Genomic DNA, 8074 nt, shown 5'->3' on the forward strand with positions numbered 1-8074 from the left:
GAGGGCAGTGTATGCCTGTACCTGTACACTGGGTGCACCTGGAGTGCGACCTAGTTTCGGGACCAGTGACCATAGGGCTTGTCCCTAGTTTGCCTGTGGATGGGGTTGACCTGCTCCTAGGTAATGATCTGGCGGGGGTGAAGGTGGTAGCCCCCCCAATAGTGAAAGAAAGACCGCAGGAGGTCAGAGAGACTGGGCAGTGGCAGGAGACGTTTCCCTAAATGTGTAGTGGATCAAGCCATGATCAAACCAGTTCCCTCAGAGGAGACTGCATTGGCACTGCAGGCAGATGACCATGAGGTCTGTCTGTCTGAGACTTTCTTTGGAAAGTTAGGAGACCCAGAGAATGAATTAAGTGAATTAAATGCATTTTTCCGAGCTGAGCTTCAGCGAGCCGACCCAGTATTAAGAGAGTTAGCACAGTCTGCCCAGTCTGAAAGTGAAGCAGAGGGAGTCCCTGATTGCTACTATTTAAAGAATGAGGTACTGATGAGGAAATGGAGTTGTCCTCACAGACCTGAGGGCAAGGAGTGGACAGTAGTTCGCCACTTAGTGGTGCCACAGAGGTACCAAGGAGAAATATTAAGAAGGGCCCACGAGACTGCAGTGGCTATACGTGCCGGTATACAAAAGACCAAAGTCCGCGTAAGACAGCAGTTTGACTGGCCAAAACTCCACAACGTGGTGGAGTACTGCAGGAGTTGTCACATGTGCCAGGTTGAGGGGAAACCCCAACATACAGTGAAACCTGCGCCCCTAAGTCCTGTATCGGTGTTAGGAGGACCCTCCAGCAGTGGGCTGGTGAACTGTAAGGGATCCCCGCTGAGAACAAAAGGGGACAGGCAGGCACAAGGCTGGCAAACGTTTAGAAAGAGAAGGGGAAAAAGTGACCAAGAGGGCAGGTTAAAGGAAGTCTGGGAGGAATCCCAGATGAAAACCCCTACAGTCCGGTCAGCCAACCCCGAAAAATGTGAAAGGTTAGATCCCACATCCTCCTATGTAAATGCAGACTCTAGAAGCACCCCACCAGTGTTGCTAACAGCATTTACAGGAACCTGCAGAGACAAAGATAGACCTCTAGGGGGCACAGAAATCTTCAGGGTGATGCCTCACCCAGTTGAAGTGTCACAAGAGAGTGCAATCAAGTCTGCACACAAAGCTGCAGGTAGGGGTGTCCCAGAGAACAAAGGGGAGAGTAACAAAGAATCCTCCCCCACAGTCAGAGAAAAAAGGAACCACCCATCTCCTGACAGGAAGTATTGTCATGATCCTGTTGGGATCATGATTGGGAAATATGCAGTGTGCCTTTAAGGCTTTAAGAGATCAGTACTTCTTTAAGGCAGCAAGCTCTAGAGACTGAATGAAGGTGCATCTTGGTTGTCTGGATACAGCCATTCAGAGAGGGAGAACAGGACTTCAAATGTATCCATTTTCACTTTGAAAGTGGCTTTGCAGAGACACACAGGTAACAGACTGTTCTGGCATGTGAAGGAACAGGAGAGCTCTCCCCTCAGTCTGTTTAAACCCTATTTTTTATTTTCTCTCAAAATTCTGAAAAGTTACGCCAGATTAATTCTTTAAAAAAAATTGTTGAATGGTGTTCATCGTTGGAAAAGGAAGAGTGGCACTTCGGCTGCTGAACTGGACTGTTGGGTTTCCAATGGTCAAGGAACTTGTTTTTTTCCCATCAGACAGCTGCGAGGACTTCAAGCAATCTTGGACTGTTCCACATTGGAAGATTCCACTTCGGCAGGAATGCTAATCAACAAAGACTTTATTGTTATTGCTATGTTTCGGGCAGCTAATTAAACACCAAAGTAGCATTAGTTTGGGTATATGTATGTGAATGCAGGGGTTAGATTCTTTAAATAATTATAAGGTCCTTAGATATTGGTTTATCTTAGTAGTGCTGAAGATTTTTTTTTAGTTTTTCTCATAGAATTAATTTGTTAATATCTAAAGATACCTGGTTTGGTTCAACTCATTCGGGGGTTATTAGATTGTTCAATTCGGCTGTGGCTTTCATTGATTTGGGAAAGTTTAAAGGGATATGTTATGCGATCTGTGGAGTGACAAAACAGTGCATTGCTTTCACCGCAATCAGGATCATATATTTTGATTGGGGGCTTTGTCTTGAGTGGTCATGCCAAAACATATTAATTGGGGGCTTGCTTGCGGTCAAATCATATTTTAATTAAGCCACTTGCGTCTGGGATTAGAATCAGACTAATTGAAGGGCTCGCATTTGGAATCATATTAATTACTCGTCTCTGGGATAACGTATTTAAATTGGTGTCTTGCATCTGGCATCATATTAATTTCTCTTGTGTCTGGGATCATATCAATTGGAAATTCAATTGTTGGGATCGAAATCTAATGCCAATTAGAAAGAAGTAATGGCATTAGCGGTTGGAGCAGAGTATTTGGGAAAGCAGAGTGGTTCCCTGAGTGATAACTTTAACTAGGAATAAATTAAAAGAATTGGCAGCAAAATTGTGGTTAGAATTGAAATTAGGTGCATAAAAAGCAGAGATAATTGACATAATAGCCCAACATCTGGAATTAGAAGAAGAAAGGGAATATGAGGAACAAGAAAGTAGTAGGTCCGAGAGTGATGCAGTGTTATTGACTAGGACTCAGTTAGAAATGAAAAGACTTGAGGCTGAAAAGGAATTAAGAAAACTTGAATTAGAAAAAGAGGAAAGAGAGAAAGGGAGAGCATTTCGGAGAGAAAGTGAAAGAGGAGAGGGAATTTAAGTTAAAAGAGATGGAACTAAGACAAAAGGGTAGTCTTGAATCCAGGGAAAATTTGGGTCAGGAAGAATCTAAATTTAACTCAGGACCCAGTGAAAAGTTATTTAAATTTATACAGGCTCTTCCTATGTTCGAGGAAAGGCATTTTTCATATCTTTTGAAAAAATAGCCAAACAGATTAAATGGCTGAAAGAAAGCTGGACACTGCTAATGCAGGGCAGGTTGGTAGGCAGAGCTAATGAAGCTCTCCAAGACTTCTCTGTCTCCATCTCTGGGGATAGGTTGTCTACGAATATTCATTATAAGCCCACCGACTCCCACAGCTACCTCAACTACACTTCTTCACACCCTGCCTCCTGTAAGGACTCCATTCCATTCTCCCAGTTTCTCCTTCTCTGGCGCATCTGCTCTGATGATGCTATCTTCCACGACAGTGCTTCTGATATGTCTTCCTTTTTCCTCAAGCGAGGATTCCCCCCCACTGTGGTTGACAGGGCCCTCAACCGTGTCCGGCCCATTTCCCGCATTTCTACCCTCACCCCCTCCCTCCCAAAACTGCGACAGGGTTCCCCTTGTCCTCACTTTCCACCCCACCAGCCTGCAGATCCAAAGGATCATCCTCTGCCACTTCCACCACATGCAGCATAATGCCACTACCAAACGCATCTTTCCTTCCCTTCCCCGTCAGCATTCCAAAGGGATCGTTCCCTCCGTGACACCCTGGTCCACTCTTCCATTACCCCCGCCACCTTATCCCCTTTCCACGGCACCTTCCCCTGTGATCGCAGGAGGTGTAATACCTGCCCATTTACCTCCTCTCTCTTCACTATCCAAGGCTCCCAAACACTGCTTTCAGGTGAAGCAGCGATTTACTTGTACTTCTTTCAATGTAGTATACTGTATTCGCTGCTCACAATGTGGTCTCCTCTACATTGGGGAGACTAAACGCAGATTGGGTGACCGCTTTGCGTAACATCTCCGCTCAGTCCATAAGCATGACCCCGAGCTTCCGGTTGCTGGCCATTTCAACACACCCCCCTGCTCTCATGCTCACATCTCTGTCCTGGGATTGCTGCAGTGTTCCAACGAACATTAACGCAAGCTCGAGGAACAGCACCTGAGTTACCAATTAGGCATGCTACAGCCTGCCAGACTGAACATTGAGTTCAATAATTTCAGAGCATCCTTATTTTTTCTTTTTTTCTTTTTCCTTTTTTATTTGGTTATTTTATGTTAGGTTTTTCAGTTTGTTTCCACTGTGCTTACCCACTGTTTTGGTTTTTTTAATGTGTTTTTTTATGTTTGTGCTTGGAGTGCTCTGTGCTTTAGAGTCATTCACACCCTCTCTGCACTAACGCTTTGTCTTTCAGCACACCATTAACATACTGTTTGCCTTTGTTCCATGACCTTCTGGTCAGTTATTCTCTGTGACCCTGTCCTAGCAACTCCTTCACCTTTGTTATCTCTTGCCCCACCCCTGCTTTACCTGCATAAAATTTTTTGAATTTCTAATATTTGTCAGTTCTGAAGAAGGGTCACTGATCTGAAACATGTGCCACGTGTGTGAAGAGCAACGTTTTCTAAAACAAACTTTTTGAGAAAACAAATGAATGAAATGGTGAGTGCTCATGCACCAGCTTCCACTGGCTGCTCTGTGCAGCAATGTTGGAAATACGTTTGTGACAACATCTCTTGTTTGCGACTTCCAGCAAAACCATAAACACATTATTAGAAATAAAAACAAGAAATGCTGGAAATACTCAGCAGGTCTGGCAGCATCTGTGGAGAGAGAAGCAGAGTTAACGTTTCAGGTCAGTGACCCTTCTTCAGAACTCTGACCTGACCTGAAACGTTAACTCTGCTTCTCTCTGCACAGATGCTGCCAGACCTGTTGAGTATTTCCAGCATTTCTTGTTTTTATTTCATGAAGTTTATACCATGCTTCCTGAAGAGGCTTCTGCAGATTATGAGATGGCAAAAAAGCTATTCTCGCTGCATATGAGTTAGTCCCTGAAGCTCACAGTCAGAAGTTTCGGAACTTACAGAGATTGGCTGGGCAGACATATTTAGAATTTGAGAGGGTGAAGCAAATTAATTTAACCACATATGAGAACCTTCGAGAATTGATTCTCTTAGAGTTTACAAACTCCATTCCTTCAGTAGCGAGAACTCATATAGATAACCTGAAAGTTTTCAAAGCTAGGCACGTAGTGCAAATTGTTGATGATTTTGAGCTTGTGAATAAGCTGACCGATTTTGTCCATCACCCCCATAAACCTGAGAAGGATAGAAGGTGGGAGGGTGAAAGGAAAGCAAGCAGCATGGGGCAAGAAGGAACAGCTGAGAATTCCCCTGGGTCACCTCCTCAGGCCAGAAAGGAAGGTACTGAGGGTAGAAGGGAGGTTTGCAAGCCAAAGTGCTTTCATTGCCACAAAATGGGTCATCTTTGTTTAGACTGCTGGAAATTACGAGGTAAACCCATAGGACTTATTGAGGTACGTAAGTTAGTGCAGAGGAAAAGACGCTGACTGAGAGTATAGCAGACCAGGCTATAGCTTTAATGACAGCTGTGAAACCAGATACTAAAACTAAAAGAAGTATAGAGGTTATGAATAAAATACCCGAGAATTATAATGAATTTCTATCAAAGGGGAGAGTAACTCCATGTCCTTTAAGTGAGGCAGGAAAAGCTATCATTATACTCAGGGACACAGGAGCCACCAAAACACTCTTGCTGGGGAAAGATATGATGTTTCCACCAGAGAGCATTTTGAATGCTCAAGTTTTAGTTCATGGAATTGGCGGGGAGTATATACCCGTACCTTTGTGGAAAGTACGCCAAGAGAGTGACTTAATATCTGGGGTAGTAACTGTAGGTGTTGTCCACAGTTTGCCAGTAAAGAGAATTGATCTACTCCTAGGAGATGATTTGGCAGGATCAAAAGTTTCAGTTTCTCCTATAATTACAGAGGAAGCAAGTGAAATTCAGGAAACAAAGCAATTACAGGAGCAAGTTCCAGGAGTATTTCCTGTGTGTGTAGTTACCCGAGCAATGTCAAAACAGGATCCATTGTCGGAGGGAAAAGGGGCACCACAAATAGATAATCCGGCATCTGAAACCTCATTTGGGGATTTAGATAATCCAAATAAGATGTTTAACAGATTGTCTATCATTGCAGCACAGCATGCTGATCCAGAGGTATACCGAATAGCACAGACAGCTCTGTCAGAAGCTGAAGCAAAAGGAGTTCCGGAAGGCTATTATATGGCAAATGGGATTTTGAGCAGGAAATGGAGACATTTATATTTATATTTATATTCATATACAGGTCAGACCAGGTTAGGACATTGGGTTTCCTTCCTTATAAAAGCTTTAGTGAAGCCAACTGGGTTTTATGGCAATCCAAAAGTTTCAATTTCACTTGTACTCATCTCAGCTTTTTATTTCCCTTTTTAACAAAGTGACTCCTGACAACGCAGCGGCCTGCTGATGTCATCAGAGTGCTCCAAGCTGCGCACATGCACAAACGGTCTCCTGCGCTCAGTGAGATGCTGCGCACGCGCAGCGTATGTCTTGCCAGGACTAACTGGCACATGTACAGGAAAATGCTCTCCCCCCTCCCCCTGCCACCCTGCTCTCCGGTTGCTCACTCCCTGCTTCTTCCCTCCCCCCATCCCGCTCTCTGGCCACTCACTCCCCGCTTCCCCCTGCACCCCCCACATCCCTCCAGACGCTAGCTCTAGGCTGTGCTGCTTCCCTCAGTGGTGCAGTACTAGCATGTGCAAATGCAGCCTGTTCCACTGAAATGTATTGTCTGCGACATTCAGGCAGCTGCCAGGATTAAAGATGGCGCTGCTCAATTTATCACAGAAAAACTTCAACCGAAAAATCCCCTCAAAGATTGCCATCACCACCTCCATCCCACCCCCCAGTCCCCCACTCCCTCCTACACATGCGCCAGTTATATAGTACCTAGTCACCTTCATTCACCTAAAGTGAATTACTTTAGGAGCAGTGACTGTCATTTCATAAGCAAATTCGGCAGAACACAATGGACATGTTTTGGTTGATACTCAGAGAACGTTGCACTGTTTAAAGTCTCATCAGAAGGACAGAACCTCTGACAGTGCTGCACACCCTCCATAATTCAGAGATTTCAGTGCCATCTTGCTCTCCGTCTGCTCACTCCCCTCTTGCCGCCCCCCCCCATCCCTCCAGCCCCTAATTCTAGGCCACGCCGCTTCCCTCCTCTGGTCACTTGCTCCTACGTCGCACCGTCACCCCTCGTGGCCTGCCTTGCTTCTTCGGGCGGCGTGGTGCAGAACGATCAAACGTCGGAGCGAGTGGCCGAGAGGAGGGAAGCGGAGCGGCCTGGAGCTAGCGTCTGGAGGGATGGGGGAGTGCGGAAGCAGGGTGGGGCGGGGTGCAGAATCAGGGAGTGAGTGGCCGGAGAACAGGATGGGGTGGAGTGAGTGGCCGGAAAGCAGGATGGAGTCGCGTGAGCAGCTGGAGAGTGGGATGGGGTGGGGGAAAGTGGGGAGTGAGTAGCCAGAGGGCGGGGGGAGGGGGGGAAGCGAGGGCCGAGGGGCTAGAGCGTTTTTCTGCGCATGCGCCAGTTAGTCCTGGCAAGACGTTGACTGTGCACGCTCAGCATCTCACTGAGTGCAGGAGACCGTTAGCGCATGTGCGCAGCTTGGTGCACTCTGATGACGTCAGCGGGATGCTGCGTTGTCAGGAGTCACTTTGTTTCTCATAATCTTGAATCCCATTTGTGGACAAGAATCTGTCTAGTTCCTTCTTGAAGCTCATCACAGTGTCTTGTTCCACCACCCATCCCATAATCTGTTCCACAGACCTACCAATCTTTTTGTGAAAGCTGAAGTTCCTCCTGTATCCTATTTTAATTTGCTGTCCTTAATTTGCCAGTGCGACCCCTTGTGCTTTTATTCATCATTTCTTCCATGTACAGGATTTATCCATCACCATTACATGGGCGGTGGGATTATTTGGATAGCTTTTTCGAAGAGCCGGCACAGGGATGATGTGCCGAATGGCCTCCTTCTGTGCTATATATCATTCTCTCTCTGATATAATTACAGCTTCCCGTGTCGAAGTAGCTTTGGAAAATGCATCTATATTGTACTCCCTAATATTTCCCCTCTGGTTCATTGTCATTCATACCACGTTGTTGGCAGTCACATTCCTAATACGGGAATAATCTAGGGGTTAAAGTGGGAAAGTCGATTATTGCTCTTGGACCAGGACCGGGTTCGACCCGAGACCAGTTACAAATCCCAAGCGCATGCGTGCTGCTGGCGG

Source organism: Heterodontus francisci, chromosome 25 (assembly GCF_036365525.1).
Source record: "Heterodontus francisci isolate sHetFra1 chromosome 25, sHetFra1.hap1, whole genome shotgun sequence".
Lineage (NCBI taxonomy): Eukaryota > Metazoa > Chordata > Chondrichthyes > Heterodontiformes > Heterodontidae > Heterodontus > Heterodontus francisci.